This window comes from Pleurodeles waltl, chromosome 9, assembly GCF_031143425.1.
Source record: "Pleurodeles waltl isolate 20211129_DDA chromosome 9, aPleWal1.hap1.20221129, whole genome shotgun sequence".
Taxonomy (NCBI): domain Eukaryota; kingdom Metazoa; phylum Chordata; class Amphibia; order Caudata; family Salamandridae; genus Pleurodeles; species Pleurodeles waltl.
The window spans coordinates 123,754,268-123,770,454 of NC_090448.1; the positions used below are offsets into that span (position 1 = coordinate 123,754,268).

At 40.3% G+C, this 16,187-nt stretch overlaps 1 protein-coding gene across 2 annotated transcripts in view; it reads right to left on the minus strand.

Annotated features, from left to right (window-relative positions):
* The window catches only part of SFMBT1 (Scm like with four mbt domains 1), a 477,315-nt gene extending 463,182 nt beyond the window's left edge, over nt 1-14,133 (minus strand). Inside the window, exon 1 of one of the 2 annotated variants that reach the window (XM_069206385.1) lies at nt 14,001-14,133. The gene's annotated coding sequence lies outside the window, so the exon portion shown is untranslated. The remainder of the gene's footprint in view (nt 1-14,000) is intronic. The other variant, XM_069206386.1, reaches the window with a different exon arrangement.
* Nucleotides 14,134-16,187: the final 2,054 nt, after the last annotated feature.

The window sequence follows — 16,187 nt, forward strand, 5'->3', positions numbered from 1 at the left end:
TCTTTTTACAGGGCAAGCAGATATATAAAGCAACCTGTCCCACAGACAAGTAGATAGTTTCTTAAATTCCAAGCCCCTGCAAATATTTGCCAGTGGAGTGTGTCTGGATCAAATACTGTGCAAAATCAGTCTGCCGGGACTGTCATCTAGAGCAATACTTAATGGCGGACAATTCACCACACATCTCAGAATTAGATTGAAAAAAACAACTAATTTCTCATAAAAAGACCGAATGGCCCGCCAGATGCAAAGGAGTTTTGCTCACTATCAACTTGGGTCTCGTTTGAACTTATGGACTGAAACCTTCCCATATTCGCAGCTTTAACAGTTGGCATAGGAGTGTGAAACCTAATGCATGTCACTGAAACAAAATTAAAAAAGGTCCCATTTTTAGAGTGAAGAAACATAGACCAAAAATAGTTATTATGATTCCAGATACGTGGTATCCTCAAATATTGAACCATTATTTGTTTCTTACAAAATAATTTTTGTTATGTATTTCTTGTAAATAATAATTACAAATGGCAGACTTATCCAGCTGACAGGGTCAGCTATTCACAACATCGTCTTAATTCAATTTCACAATTACAGAGTTGAATTATTATAAAAAATTTGAAAAAAAGTATTTGGCTTAACTGTTTTTAGATAGAGGGTAATCAGTCAGGTAAAGTGATTCATCAAAGGCTTTTGACACACTGGGAAGATCCATTACACATAAAAAATAACAGTTGAGAATACAAAACCACCATTTGGATATAGTTTGGGAACAATATGATAGGAAAAAGAACCAAATTAGACAAGCGACCATTTCTAAGGAAACTTTGAATTACAAGTGCTAACACATTATTAAAAAAAACAAATACTAAAGAATTCTCAAAGTGGTTGTTGAGTCTAAGCTGATAGTTCCTATTCCCTTTTTGTGTTGCAGTTTAGCATACTTTTATAGATGAAATTTTAACAGGAATATGAAATGTCTTTGACATATGTGTATTACTAAGATTCTCACATTTTGTGGCTGTATTACTGGCAAGTAGGCTGCAGAGACAAAGACAGAACAAGGTAGTAAGAACCACATAATGGTAATTTTGCCCATGAAGTATTGTCAATGGATGCATCTTGTGGAATACTTTGGCCTTGCGTGATAGGATGCATGAACTGTCTGAAGGGTGTCATCAAAGACACTTGCATACACCTCCTCATTACCAGAATTAAGAACTAATGGGTGAGTCTAATCGTCTGAGCATGTGTGCTCAACACTTAAGCGTTGGTAAAGTCAACAGATCTGACATTGGTGTGTGATTTTGATTTATTTTCTTTTTTGCAAACCTAGGCAATTCAAATTTAAAGTGTTGAAGTACGAAAAAGTTTAACTGCTGCTGCTAACTGTGGCTTGCATATATTTGCAAGAAAAAAGTAAGTAAAAAATGATAAATCACAAAAATAAATAAGCACATGAAATAACAGCAGAAATGAAAACAGATGATGGCCTGGGCCTGAAGTGGACTAATGTCTAGGTCGAGATGCCTATGGGCAAGAAAAAAAACAGGCGTACTCACAGCAAAGAGAACCAATTTGAATGACACTTGAACAGTCCAATGGCTAAAGAGACTAATTTGCCTGTGCTCAAGTACTGCCCAAAGAAAAAGAAGAACATGGAAATCCTTTTTTTGTTGACTTCTTCTTATACCAACTCAGTGGCAAATCAGCAGCTTAACTTCCTTAGAAGGACCCTCCTTTTTCCCCACTCAAAGCACTTCACCAAACTCCTAACAGACGCATTTGAAAAATCTAACAGAATCTGTGTCATACTTCCCAAGAAACAGATCCTCAAGCTCCAATCAGAAAACAAGAAAGTCAAGCTATAATTTAAACCAGAGCAGCAAGCACATAGCACCACCTCTTCCTTGACTTATGGCAAAGTCATATAATACATTTCAAAATTCATGTTTCAAGAAGGCGTTCTAATATGAACCTGTAGAGTCAATAGCTACTGTTGCACCAGAACCTATATCCAAGACTCTCTCCCTTGATTCATCAACTTGCCAACCTGGTGAACCATCCAAAGGGAATGTTTACAGATTCTCATCTGTCAACAAATAATGGGTTCCAGGATTATGCAAAAAGGAAGGGTGTATTAGATGCACTGAAAAAATGCAAACGTATTTAATATAAAGGTAATACGTTATACCTGTTATTAATATGGAGCAGTGTGTCTATTTCCTTTTAAAATTCTCATGTATAAAGTATTAATAACATGTAGCTCGCATGTTATTCATTCCTCTATTGGTCTCTTGTCATATTTTATTTTTATTGACGGGCGGAATTTGTGACTTGAAGCACAGGTGGATGGAATGACTGCTGCCATGGCAAGCCAGCCCTCTGTTTAACCGTGTAATCACTGGATCCAATAGGGTCACAGGTCCATTTGAGCTTTCATTATTTAAATATCGTTAACAAAAGAATCACTGTAACAGTCCGTGAACACCTGCTATCAGAAAAAAGTGTTTTAAGTGAATGAGTGCTTTAAAAATAAATGTCAAAGCTGAGTATTTCTTGTGAATGATGTTGACAATCTAAATTGTTTTTGTTTTGCTGCTTCTAAGAAATAGTATGTTTGCACGGGAACAACCCAAAGCATACAGCAAACACGGTAAGCTCTTTTTCTAATGGCTAGACTCTGCACAAAAATAGCATCTAGAGCACCACACAGTATATTTTCGATTGTCACTTTCCTGAGAAACATCCAGCAGTGAAAAAGTAAAAAAAAAAAAAAAAGAAAAAAAAAAACTTAATTGCGAAGGGCCTTTAGGTAACGGCCAATGTAGGTGTAAACTTCTCTTCTATAGTTCAGGAGGCTATCAAATATGCAGAACTGATTACAGCAAATGTCTTTCTCCAATTATGGTCCGCAGCAGGCAATAACTTATTTAATATAATTTATTAATGGAAGGGATACATTAATGATGCAACAGATTTACTCCAAACATTAGATATTCCCACCAAAGACTGGCCACAAAGCATAGCAGCCTGCACACAAGCCCAAGGCTCTCTTCCTATATGTAGTAGCTTAGACATTACTGCCGCTAAACTGAAGCCAAACTTAGAAAAGGTCTTGCATGTAATTGACTTTAGGTCCACAGTATTAAGTGGAATTTTGATTGTGTAGACAAAAGTAAACGACAGAGGTTTTACAGATATATGTCTATGTTTTCATAACCCAACAGAATTTTTCTTTCGTTTGCACTACCAAGAGGAAGAGGCGGAGTGGAGGAGGGTCCATGACTTGTGATTTGCGTAGATAAATATAAATGTGGAAATAAAAAATGTATTTGCTCGACCATCTGATAGCCAAAACGTCTATGAACAGATATGCTAGGACCCGAGGCTATCCCATCAACATGTACTACACACCAGTACCGAATGGAGCTCTGTGCTCGTTATCCACAAACAGGTGCAGTTTACAGTGTGTGTGTCACTCAGGAAGACTGCATGTTAGCACATGAGGAGAAGGCAAAACAGCCCAGAACATGGAGATGCAATCATTGCTGTGTGTTCCAAGCAGTGCTGTCTGCAGCTCACACTCTAACTTACACTGTTCCCGAGTTACTACATGAGCTGTACACTCCAAAAGATGTTGTTAACACAGCTCCATTCACTAGCTGTATAAGGGCACAAATCATGTTCATGATAGAAGCCGAGGCGGGGTTCCACAGCTATTAGAGAAGGCTGGCTTTTTGTTAAATTGCTGTGTTAACCAAACATAATCATGCTAAAGGAAACGTTAAAATAGTCTTCCATTTAAACATGCAACACTTCAATCTGATTTCTACATTTTTTCACAGCATGAATCTATATATTTACCTAGAAATATGTTTTCCATAACGGGTTGTGCTGTTAACATCGTATATTATGTGATGGAGTTAGTTTATCCTTTTTTGTCTCAACTATTGATTTCCAGGGAAGCTGATCTAGAACTGTATGAGATCAACAGCTTTTTTGAAGTCTGGCCTTAGCACAGCTTTAGAAGTCTTGCCAGCATCATGCAACCAAAAGTAAATTCATACATATAGGGGTATTGGTCAGCCAGATTCATCCACTGGTCTGCTCAACTATCATTCACATTTGCTTCCGCCAACCACAGCATCCAGCCTAAGGCAATAGTTATCCCACGTCATCCACTGACTTACTTGTTCTAGAAATAACATAAGCACATCTGCCTAAAAAGAACTGCACTTCAGTGACATAGCTCGTTTGCAAGGTGCTTTTTTTGTTTTGTTTTTTATACTTTTGGCATCCCTGTGTGTTAAAACTAAGACTTCAGGTTACTATTATTCTGGTGTGCATTAAAACTTAAAAAGGGTTTCTACGCCTGGTCTTGGTACGCCAACCTGTAAGCAAGTACGCTCACTGTTACATTAAAATTTTAATATGACAGTTCATTCCGTAAACAAATATTTTTATTACAAGCATGTGGCAGCAAAACTGAGGTGATGGTATGTGCTCTTCAGTTTTTCTTTTCTGTCTCATATTTTCAATATTCATTACACAAGTTTGCAAGGTCATGACCTATTGGCCTGTTTTGATTTGCATGAGGATACGTCTCTGGCTTGAAATGTCACATTAATAAAGACCACAATAGTCGTTTGCCCACCAACATGCAAGCAGGTGTTTCCCATCTAAATACCACATAATACTGGATTGTTTTGAGACTTACGAGTCAGTAATGGTATATGTAATTTATTATAGATCAATATTGTTGTTAAAACTGGTATGGGTGGCACTGGGAAAACGCATCTATTGTACTCTATACTGTTTTATTGAGTACAAGCATTTCAATATATTTTTTATGTTGGGCTAATATCACACAGAAGGTATCAACCAGACAAACATGTTTTTGTTTTGTTTCTCTGTATGTCTTGTAGAATGACCTTGTGGAATAGATTATTACATTAAAAGTAAAAACTGTTGCTTTCTCATGCTTGTCTCAGAACAATATATGTTATATTTGATATTCAGGTAAGGATCACAACGCTTTTGATGCTTCACATCCAGGTGCCTGTATAGGTCTCTACGTTTACTTAAATTGTAGTTCCTATATGTTCATCTGGATTTATGAACAATGTTATATCCAAAACAATAAATTAAGCGCTCTAGTTCATAGCTGTTGATACGACGATTGTTTTTAAAATGTGCAGTACCAGCATGTGACTTTCAGAATATCGTATGACACACATACTGGTCCTGAATATTTTCTATTAAAAAAAAAAAATCAAACCAGTGGAGTTAATAACAGAAAGTCTTCACCTGGCGGGACAATATTTTTGTAAACGCTATTTATGTCAGGCGATTTTTCTATATATACTGTTCTGACAAACCAACTTTTAAAAACTATTTTGAGGTCCCTCTGACAGGACTTCATCATCTAAATTGCATAAATATGTCAATGGGGCTTGTTGTTGATTTAGAAATCCCTGCTCATGGTATGCCAGGAACAATATTCAAATATGTTGTATTTCATGTTGCCTTAGCAGTAACATGTGATCTACAGCAAGGGCTGCACCTGGACAGTTATGTTGTTGTGTCTGGGGATTATTACAATGTTGCTAATGCAATGTCTTCACCTCTGTCCTTTTCTGTGAGACGGCATATCATTCACAATGGAGAGCTTGTTGCTTACATTAGCATATGCTGGAGTGGATAATGTGGTGGTAAAGATATTTTGGGTGACAAGTGCACTATATTGTAGTAGTTTATTGAGGGTGTCAGATCTACTTTGTAAAAATCAGCTTTTTCTTGTAACTTTAATGTTCAAAGCTCTTTACTAGAGTCGTGAAACATTTTGTGGGTGTTGATTAAATGGCTGGTCGACCAAGTTAACTTCATTTGTGAGTCTTACAAAGCATGTTCAAATTTCAGGGGTCTCTTTGTTCCTAGTGCTGAAATCACTAGAAAGATTAGGTTTATTTAGGACCTACGGATTTATTTTCCAATCCAGTGTGAAGTCACTCCCTGCGTCCTCAGTGAACATAATTAATAAATAACAAATTCGGATCCCCATCAGGAACTGGTTCATTCATAAATGAGTAATATTTGAAGGTGTTTCTAATATATTTCAGCAATTAATTTTATTCCTTGTGCAATCACCAAAAGGGCATTTTTAGTCAACATGCAGTTTGTCCAAACGTGGGACATTTTCAAGGTCTTTGTTCCAATTACTTGTGTCTCTCATTGAACTGTTTTTGCTCTATTTTAAAGAACCTTAAATATCATCAGGATCCTTGAGGCAATGTTTTCAAGACGCTCCAAAGGCAGGTGAGGATTAGATTCGGCAATTTTAACTTGTCAGAGACACTTGGTTCATCTTTCACTCGTCATAGAATCATCATAGCTATGATAAGGTTATTTCTTACAGAGCTACCAAGAGAAAGGGGAAGGAAGACTTTCATGGGTTTGCTCTTAAGTGTACTAGGAGCAGAGCTGGTAAAAAAGGCTGACTCGTAATTTGCCACTCTGAGTTAAATGCTGCATTCTGGAAAAACATACTCTCCGGGGAAGACCATCCGACCCTGAAAAATCCAAAGCCAGTGCATAGTATCCTTTAATAAGGCCTTATCCTCTCTCTAAGCGTTTCTGTAGTACCAGCTTGCAAACCCTACATCCACACTACTTCCCATGTTTGGCAACTAATCATATGTAGACTTAAAAACCAAGCAAGTCTGGATGCCTAGGAAGCCAATAGAAGGAGGCAGGACCCCCCCGCATGCCGGCAAAAGTAGAATAAATGTTTGCTTTAATATCCTACACTCGTACAAGGTAACATATCTGCACTACTAACAGAATGCAAAACACATTCCAAGCAATGAACAGTGTAGGGCTGCATACTACATCTCTTTTTAACCCCTGGTTCGAAAGAAAGCTGTGCTGCAAAAAGTAGAACCATTCTAGAATATAATCATGAAACAATTACTATTGAAATTAAGTAAGACTGACATGACAGAAGGGATGTCACAGGCTTACTAAGTTAGATAGCTCAATGAATGCACTGCTCGCTGCTGACATTTGAGTGTGGCCCAAGCAAAATCAGATACTAGTGTGCGGTCCACTCCTCACAATCAAACCTGAAATTGAACTGAACTTTATTTTTATTATTGCAGCGAGCCCAATCCTAAAGCAGAAAACGAGCTACACAAATTACTGACATAAATTTACATAACAAGACTTTCAGGTCACAAGATCCTACCTCAGTAGCTCTGTTTGAGTACCTCTTCATTCAGACTAAGTTATGGAAACTTCAGCTATTTCCAGAACTACAAAACTTCCAGACATCCACTTAACAGTCCAAGTAAATTGTTCAGAAAATGTTACATCATTCACAAATTTAGAGAGGTGAACACAGAGTGGTCTCTGGTTTACAAAGCTCAATTGCCCATTCATATAAGAACGCACATGTTCCTGACACTCACCAAATGAGTCTTAAAAATAAGAATATATTTCCCATACCTGCAAGGGCAATTAAGAAGTTGGGGCAGTGTTGAGTCATTATCCTCAAAAATGGAAGCTACCATACCAGTCTTCACTGCAAGATGCATTTGGAAGCTGCCCATTAAATATCATGATTCACAGTCTAGGGTAGTCTTCTGCTGAAGACTCAGGGCCTGGTTTAGAGTTTGACAGATGGGTTACACCAGCACAATCATGACGGACATCCTGCGCTTTATTACAAGTACCACAGGTAATAATTTATTTGTAATAAGGGAGACAGGATATCCATTGTGCTTGTGATGGAGTAAGACATCTGCCAAACTTTAATTACCGTAAGTTATACCCCAGAATGACATTTCTCCATACAAGGGTGATAAGCTGAATACCACGGGCTACCTAATAGCATAACTGAGCTGAGTAATAACTGAGTGTGAACAAATGCCCAAAATGCAAAACTGGCAAAATACACCTATCTCAACATTCCAGTGGCTGTAAGACATTTAAGTGCCATAATGGCTGCACTTGATTTTCGTGTTGCAATTTTCAACCAATACTCTTCATTTCCTCGTGTTTCTCACAGCTCCATGTCAAAAACACTGAAATCTATCAGGAAGGTCTGAGCTCCAGAACCCATTCTGATTGGCTGAAAGAAAGTCACATTGATGAGCTAAATAACCAACTTGATTCAATAATTATGATTTGACTGCCTTTCGGTCCCTTAGATTGACACACTTTTTTTGTCAACTATTCTGATGGACTACCGGGTACCACTCATAACAGTGGAATAGTCACAGCTTCCTCGCCTCTTTTAAGGTCCAGAAAGATGTGCACTGCATTGTCTGTCTGAGTGGTCTAGAAAACAGGGTACAATAAATGCCAAAGGGCTCTTTGTCTCGCTCCAAATCTCAGGCTGCTGTTTTTTTAATCTGTTTTCTTGTGTCTGGAATTCTAAAAATATTGGGTCTGAATTGTGATCAACCTAAGCAAACATAAATGGCCCACCTCTGGTAAAAACACCTGTTATTTACAGTGCTTCGAAATGGTATCTTTAAAGGCTGAAAGTGCTATATTAAATCAACTTCTTATATTGTAACCTTCCGCAACAGAATATCTAACACAGAAGCAGTTACTTTTTGTGCCTTGCAAAGCTGACAGAACTGTCAAACAAAATATATGTAATCTGGCTAAAATCTGAGTTACACCAATGCTTAATTCTGATGCACATTAATCAAATTCCTCTGCAAAATGCTCCAAGAACTTTCCAAAAATAACCTCGTTTGGATTAAGATAGTTTGTTGACATGATTTGAACAAAGAGGTATTCTGAAAGAAAATTTTGATACATGCTCATTTCACTGTAGTCAAGTCAAAAACACAATACTGTTCAGAACACAATTGAGCAAAGTTTTTTTTACTATTTAAGTGCATATAACCCAATGTATCCTTTGGCGACTCCAGGGAACGCACAATGGGTTTCCTGGTGAGCGTAAATGCAGTAACTAATGCTAATTTCTTCACAAGTGTGGTAAAATAGGTAGCAGTAAGGATTCATACCAAGGCTTGCTAAGGAGGCGAGGGAAGGGCTTTTTACAGCAACAAAACAAAGCTTTCCCAACAGACAAATAAAAAGGTTCCTGAATTATCTAGCCTCAAAAGTTGCTATTCTTTGTGGTGGTGTTACTAGCTTTTTGAATTTGTATGTTACGTTTTCGTGGAAGTTTTAAAATAATGTTCGAATGTATAGATTTGTATTGTATTTTATGTCTTTCTCGTTCATGGCATATTATTGGTCGAATAAAGATTATTTGACTTGAGATTAAAATAAAGTGTACTTAAGAAGTTCTTTGCCATGAAACACCCCCAACCACTGGGAACCTTTGGGAAAATCTACGACATTCCCAAAAAAAAGTCTGGGAATAGTTGAGAATTAAAATAAAAAATATAAGTTACCTTCAGGAAAAGATCTAAATCTCTGTCTGTATTTTGAATGTTGTATTTGTGACTAGGGCACAAGTCTTTCAAAGCTATTTACTTGCGTTTCCACTGCAAAAATGCAGGTGGAGGTTGCAATAGTGACCGAACACAAAGGGTAGTGTTGCGTTTGCTTTTGTAAGGGAGGGCAACATTCAGTATTTTCTACGAATCGTGTCAAAATTGCAATGCTAGCCACGTTGTTTAAATGTAAAATGTCAGTGCAATTCCATCAACTGCCACCGGAAGCGTCTGCTAACATACACAGCGTGCAAGAAATTCCTGCACGCGAAGTAACATAAAAACTCTGCTGCAAGGCTCCTGCCTCCGTGCACAGTCACGATGTCTGCAAGGTCCTTTAAATCCCAGTTAGCATTTATATCTACTGAACGTGGTCGTGGCTGATTTTAATGTCGGATGCAGTTCAAAGGGAGGCGGTGGCGCAGGCTCACCGAGGACGCCTGACTCGGCTCCTCCTTTCTGCACTGGAATTTGAATGCCCATTTTGAAGGCTTGTATTTTTTCCCGACTTTGGAGTTAATTTGGGAACTTTCGTATTTTTTGTTCAATATACCCCGGCGCACTTGACTGCTACGGTGTGAATCACAGTTTGTATGCAATTGCACGTTCAGCAAAAAGAACATGCCTGCTGTGACAGGTTCACCTGAAGCTAACAATGACGTCAAACACATGAAAACAGCTTGCTGTCGATCAGAAACAAATTTTTATATTTTAAAATGTTTTTTCAAGATGAAAACTCAAGTGTTGTTTGGCGATAAAATACTCCTCAGTGGCTCACCCCCACCAGTGCAGTGCTCAGCTCTGGGATTGCGGAAACGCTCCCTCCTGCAGCAGCAGTTTCTCGTTGCTTAGCAATGTTGGTAAAATAGAAATGTGAATATGTCTACGAAGAAAGGTGCAGTTTGCTAAGCCAGGGAGAGGAGTGATGGAAGGGAGACACCCATCACTTCACTGCATATGAATTTTGAGATGGTGACACTTTACAACACAGTGGCTGCATCTGGGACTGAATACAGCAACCCCAACCATTGTTTAGTTGCAGGCTGCCACCATAACCAAACTCCAATGGACATTTATCAATAATTTGATGGTACACTCCAGCAATGGGTGGGCAGTAAGATGATCAAAATGGGGTCTGTCTTGAGAAACTGTGAAAGGCCACAAACTTGTGAACTTGTTGTCATTAACGAACTGCTTCCCGAACTTTTCACACCGTGGAAATGATCAAAAATGTACTGAGGCAAAGGGCTGGTGTAAATGTGCTTCCTGTGAGAGAAGCGGAACACCCCAAAACTTTGTGAAGTTGAAGGGAAGGTGGCTTCGCCAAAGGAGTCTAAAAAGTAGAACACACAGAAGGTGCGAATGTTTCTGAATCCCCAAAAGCTCCATATTTACAACTGCGGGTAAGCGTATGTGTATAAGTAAGTGCAAATGTGAGAATCAAGCCCAGTAGAGAGCTTTATACGGTAAATTAATATAAAACTGCACAACTTGTAGAGACAGAGTAGGCACTCAAAGAGGAAGAGGCCATTTGCAAAGGTAAAGACAACGATGAACAAGTGGTACAGACACTACGTCATAAAGGTAGACTATGTCAAAAGGAGGAATTGTGCAGTTCACCTAAAAAAGGACTGCTTGTTACTGTAAAGGTATATATAGTTCACTGATGCCACTGTACAGCCTGGTAGCCATGCTAATTTACCTTCAGAGAAGCATAAAGAGGCATGCATTTTGAAGACAGGGATGGAACAGGTTAGTGTGATCCTCCTGAAGAGTGTTTTGTGATGTGTCTGAGGACCAGAGAAGAGGTTTAATTATGTCCTATCCGGCTCCAAGCAGCATGAACACATTGAGTCTGACTGGAAAGTAGTGTTTCAAGGAGCCCTATCTGTCTAAGCAAACAACCTGATTGTTGTAGAGATGTCAATGACTGATCTCCAAATCAAAGGCACCAATGCCTACAATGCACAGTTTGTGTCCAGGTATGACTAGCAGAAGCTCTTTTTGGAGGAGAATGTGCTATTACATCTTTGTATGCATTTCTAGGAGTCTTTAGCCCCATGCACAAAACAAACTGACAAGAGTAGATTTCTGAGTTGTGCTCAGTCGCATGGAAGTGTATGGTATATTCAGGGCCACTAGAATGATATAATTCTGTGGCCGTGGTGCTTTCTGCAAATTTGTGGAATAGCCACATAATACATCGTCTACTGCAGATTTTAACAAAAAAAAAATTCTAGCTCAAAGAAATCAAAAGTTATCAAAAAGGGAGCAATGTGTGTTGCAGCGCAAAGCCCTTTGTAAAGATTGATTGGTCACTTTCAAAGTGCTTACTGCAGTATCTGGGTGAAAATCTGAATTAATAAAGTGAAAACTTTACCTATAATGTGTTAACATGTTTACAGATGACAAAATAACTAAGTAATATTATCAAAAAATGTGCTACGTAATGCAACATAGATTGCATTTTGTTTCCACATAATTTAGCCCACCCAGTCGCATAATTTAGTCCACCCATGCAGCATAATTCCAGTGACACTGGGTATATAAGAAGAAATTCAAGGTGAATGATGTAATATCATAACAACTTCGGTTCACAGAGGTCTCCCCCGTTGCAAACATTTATATTTAAGGCTATCAGTGTGCCGAAAAGGTAAAACACTAACATGTGAAGGAATAAACATGTTTTGCTATTCAACAACTGTACAACGTATAGAAGGCCAGATGCAAACTCAAGTTTAAGTATATGTCTTGAAATCTATAAGCATGTACTAAACTTAATTGAACTCATACACAACCCTAGGCATCAGTCAACTCAAATGTTTTAATTTTTTATACACATCATCAATAACGTTTAAGATACTGTAGCAAAATAATAACAAGGGAAAACACAGCTTTGCCAAATGATGTCTCCAACTTTCCCCAGGCGAAACAGTCATCTAGATACACAGGCCCAGAAAACAGGTCGTATTACACCGCACTAATGACCTATCAACAACGGTCTAAAGGGATAATAACACCATCCCATGGGTTTTCTCCCCTCTGTACAGCAATTTGAGAAAACTGAGGCCCACGGGTGTCTATCAGTTTGATTTCCCCTTCTTTTAATATCAAGGAGGGTTCAAACAATCATTTCAGCAGTAAATTGTTACTTGACAAATGCATGAAAAAATACTTTATAACTAAACAACAATAATAAATTCTCAGGATTTAAGTTAAATCCTGGATTTGTGTCTGAGTATTTTTACTATTATAATTATTTCAAAGTGCTATAATACTCGCTGGGACAGTGAAAAAAGCCATCTTCTAACTGTCTGCATTGGCGGAACCAAGGCAGATGATGGGTGTGAGCAACAGCGCGTGGGGGGTGGGGGGCTGTGCTCTGTGCCACCTAATGCACAATGATGCGGGCCCTGGAAGGAAGTGCTTCCCATCATGCGGTCTTTGCTCAGAGCCGCGGGTCCCTTTGGGACAGAGTGCACTCATCCGTATTTGCATAGGGGCTGTCCCTTTTAGAGGAGGAACGGCAACACCGAGGGCACAGGTTAAATGTTTATCACTTCTGGCATCTAGGTCATAAAAAGTAACCTTACGTCACCCCAAGTTGTCAACATGCACACTTTGCATATAAAGGGTATGAGGTGATCTCCCTTTAAGAGACGGGGCGGGGGATAATTCATGTGAAAGGCACATGGTTTAAATAGGTCAGCATTTTTAAATCAATATTAGTAAAAAAAAATGCACAGTACAAAGAGTAAAGTTAGGTAGTGCATAAATGTGGGGTCGCATTTTTAGGACATGGTCTTGGTTTTCTGGCACAACATGTCTACATTCGCTTTTACGATTTTGTTTTCTGACCCAAGGCAATAACGTCAACACAACATCACTACATTTTCACCGGCAAACTTCGCAGCGGGTGAGACTGTAACAGCAAAGTCTAATGGAGGGGGAAACAAAAGCGAAAGGAACATTTTAAAACAGTGCAAATGCACAAAAGGTCATAGACGCTCCCTCTGCTATTTTTATTCTTAATTTCCTCCAAGAAAAGCTAGCCGGCGGGGCTGGGACTAGATGTCCTTCGCTCCAGACCCGAGCACTTTGCTCGAAGTTCTTAAGACGTCACTCTGCAAAAAAAACACCAAGAGGTCAGGCTTTTCTTCGCCCCTAAGTGAATGAGGAAGGAAAAGATCCATGAAAATAGAGGACAGTTTCCCCCCCTCTCTGTTTTTAACGGCGGGCGGTGTGGATAAAAGAAGGGCGCCCGAGCCCGGGGCGCGTGCGGCGCAGAGCCGTGCGCCGGGAAGGACAGTCGGGGCAGCCCGCACTCCCGGCTCAGCCCCGAGCCTGAAGTGCAGCAGGCACGCGCACACACCGCGCAGCCCCATCTCTGGCCAGCCGCCCGCCTCCGCCAAAGTTGGGGAGCGGAAAAAAAGCCTCAGCCCCTCCCGGAGTGAACGCAAACCCCTTCTAACAGCTCCCCCCGGGGGCCGGCTCCCCGAGAAGCCGCATCTCCCGGGCTCGCCTTACCTGCCGGCAGTTTTTCCAGCCGGATTCGCGGGGCTGAGCTCTATTTTTCTGCCTCTCCTCCGCCTCCCCCTTCGCAGGCTCTCAGCACTCCGCTCACTGCCTCATTCCAATATGGCACGGGCGGCTACTGCGCATGCGCCCGGCTCTTTTTTGGACTCTTCCCCCTCCTCTCTCCTCGCACGCATTACAAAAGCTGGAAGCGCTTTTAGTTTCTAGACACCCAAACACCACAAGGGAGGAACGTGGTGCACTTTCAAAACGGATTTGACAGTTTTGAAAAATCCTTTGAAAACAACCCTTCGCCGCTCTCTGCGTCCCCAGTGAGAAGGCAGACCCTGGCAATAATAACACCAAAATACACCTTTCCCCGCACTTAACCTTTAATTAAATTTGTTTTTAGTCTATTTCCTTTCCCCGCCTCCTCGAATTCATTAAAGTGTGCGCCACGATTGCAGCAAGAGGACGTTTTATTTCTTACATACAAAAAAAACAGACAAAAGGAACGGTTGCAAGTAGGGGGGCGAGGATGGTGCAACGTCAGAGACAAACGGCCTTGTGAAATGTCGGTTGCACATTGCGGGGAGGCGACGCGTGTTCTGTGCGCTGTGTACACGTCTCCACACAGCGCTGTTTGCAAGCGGCCACGCCAGCCCTCTCCGCTCTGCCGCCGACAGCCCCTCTCCGCATCACACTTCCTCCTTTGACGCACCCCAAACCTAGCGTGGCTGCCTCGTCCCCGTAAAAAGAATAACGAAAAAACAGTCTCTTAAAATGTTGGTTGCGTTCCGCTCCGCAACAAATGTCTACAGCCACGCACGCGTTGCAACGGAGAGCGAGGAAGTGCGACTCGCCATGGCGTTGAAAGTTCCCGAGCAACTGGCCACCCTAGGTAAACATTGCGGCAGCAGTGCTAACGGAACCCCAATGTACCAGGGGCAATAGTGGCGTTGGAAATACATAAGTGTACGTTTAGTCGTTTATAAAGATGTCTCGGCTATTTAGTACCAATACCCAATTACCTTGCACGCCATAAATTCGCCCAGTACCATTGGAGATGTAGAACTATCAGGCACAAATCGGCAAAAGGCGATACGTTCCATGGCTCGTGTTTGAATGGAACCGGTGCATGATATATACCTTTGAAGGGCTCCTCCAAACCATGGCCACTACTTACCCGGTACCATTGAAAGCCTTTTTTTGATGTCACACTTTTTTTCTTGCAAGTCATAATACCAAGACACACTTCACCGGATCGACTTTGCACTTGTAAAGATGAGTCAACTGCCGAGTTGTTTTCAGAATATGCTGAACGCCGACAATTCAATTTGTTTTTACCAATTAGTCCCACATTACATATGTCCTTTATGTTTTTTTGACCGAGGGCCACACCGTGTTACTTTTCTCTAGACGATCCTTAAACTTTAACTACAACTGGTAAAACTACCGACCATGTTACATATTTTTCACTATCAATATTTAAGCATAGCACATGCACAACTACTTGCCCCAATCCACTGCTCAGGACCTCACACATGATGTCACAGCTGACATCACAAATGGCATCATAGATGAAAACATATATCACTCAACATTGCCATCTTTTATGACATTACTATGAACAGCCAGAGTAGTATAACTCGATACCATCAACAGAAACTTTAGATCAAAACACAGGATCCCTAGGCAAAGTAAGTTTAGTTAAGAGTTTCTACCCCAAAGGTGAAATATTTATGAAAGTAGAAATAATCATTAGTGTGCTGATTGGACCAAGCAAACAAGCAATGCCTTCCCACCTGCTGCTGGAAGGAGGCAACATGATAGCGGATCTAACCTATTGTGGTTAATGTGAATGAGGTCTGGGTATAAAATTATAAGGCGCTCCTCCAGGACCTGATTGGTTATAATCTTTGCCTATGATGTGGGTTCTCTGTGAGCTTGTGCAAACCATCAGGCAGACAGGCCCATCTGGTAGTTGCGGTCCATATTCCAGGACACTGCACTTAACTTGCGAACAGCCACGGTGAGCACAGACAGCCTTGGTAACAGATGCATTCTGTAGGTGTAACCTTAACAGTCATAGAGGACATTACTTTTGACATGTCACTGGCCTTGACCTCTTGATATATTTAGCAATGAATGAAATCACTGATAATGATAGTAGTGAATGATAATTAAAGGAAACAAATA